Here is a 1779-nt window from a genome sequence, read left to right as displayed (position 1 = left end):
TTTCATTGCTCTGGATATCCTGCTGCCTTTGAACCCTTTAATCCCTTTTCATTTGCTGGCGTATAGAGAATCTCTCCTGGGGTGTAATTGTACTTTTAATCACTAATTTTATTTAATTGGGTAAAAATTACGCAAATGTTCCATGAGTACGTTTAGTCAACGTTCAATACTTGAATTGGAGATATTACTTGCTCGAGAAACATTGGAATAACAGTTTAAAACTTCGTAATGCAATCAAAATTGATATCTCTGATTTAATGAAACATTTATAACGTATACAGTAACATTTAGTATTTCCTTAAATATTAATAACAACCACGGCTCGGAATGAATATTTTTTGAAGACAATAATCGTGAGAAATTTGTCTATATTTTCATATCTATTGATTAGAACAACACAAAATTAATTTTTGACGACAGTTAAATTAATTGTTAACAATATATATCGTTTGAATAATGCTCGTGAATATGATTTTGCTGTGATATTAATGTTTCGCGAAATATTTCCTCGATGGATTCAACGAGGCCTCGATTTGACAGTAAGGCGGTTACTGTTTTTACTATTTACTTCGAAAGGTACAAGCGACCCGCCCGTCACGGGCCGCGACCGACACAGCCATATAAGGGCCACAGTCTCATTCTTAAACGATCTTGCGATACAATGATTTTATCATCACCAAGTATTATATCGTTTTCAGAATATCTTTTAATATGTAACTGAAACTTGTTACTGTGAACTTTAAAGAAACACTTTCAGAATCGGTTGTTCCGGAATGCATTGTAAACCGAACATGAACGAGGGGATAAATTCGTATAATTTATTTGGTGGTATATATTATTAAAAAAAAAAAAAGGTATATGTGATCTCTGTAACGAATCCACGTACTTGAAAGCTTCTCTTTAGCCGACGAAAGATATTGGCCGCTAGATGCTGTAAAAGTCCTTTAGTAGGTAGCACGTCGGGGGAAGTTACGACACGTGGACCAATGACGTGTATTCCTTCGTGGGGTTGCTACCGAGATCAGGGTTGTAGACCGTAAACCTCCCCATGGACCAATGGTAGCCACCCTGCTCGTGCTCCAACTGCGGAACGGACCCCCTTGCTTTCTGAACTCTGCTCGTTTGACGCGTAATGGCGAATATCTCGCAGCTGATATACTTCAACGACTTTCATCAAACGTTAGCAGTCTTAAATTAATCTCGTAAAAAAATGACGGTCAAGAAGGGCGCGCGAGCAGGGGTAGGTTCGTTGCGAAAGAATAAAGGCTTTACAGTTTCGCAGAACAGAGTCGTTTGTTAACGATGTATGGAACTTTGAATGGAGAACTATCGCGTATGTGATGGCATGATATTTATATATAATTCTGACATGGCAACAATGTACATTATCAGTCTTCAATTTCATCAGTTGAGGTAAATAGTTCGCTTCCTACCGTATAAGCAGAAGTATTATCAGAATTAAAGGATGTGTTTTGGAAACTTGAGTTAAACTGATTCCGTCCATGCGAAGAGAAAACAAATGAATATTTCTATTCTCTTAGCAGTGAAACGGAGAAATTGTTATGCATTTATAGAAGGTTAAAATAATTGTTTAGTAGAGACAGACTCTGGAAATCGAAAGAACTTTGTTTCCTGCGATCTGCATGATCTTTACTTAGTATTATATTAAGGTAGATTGTCTAATTTATATTGGTTCCTTCTCTCTCTTGCGGGAATTTATTCGATTAAGTAGCCATCTAGCGATGAAAGGGTCGAACTAATTTTAGGAGTTTGGTCAGC

This window comes from Hylaeus volcanicus, chromosome 2 (genome assembly GCF_026283585.1).
Source record: "Hylaeus volcanicus isolate JK05 chromosome 2, UHH_iyHylVolc1.0_haploid, whole genome shotgun sequence".
NCBI classification, from domain to species: domain Eukaryota; kingdom Metazoa; phylum Arthropoda; class Insecta; order Hymenoptera; family Colletidae; genus Hylaeus; species Hylaeus volcanicus.
The sequence above is the reverse complement of the archived record's forward strand: the minus strand, read 5'-3'. Positions refer to the sequence as shown.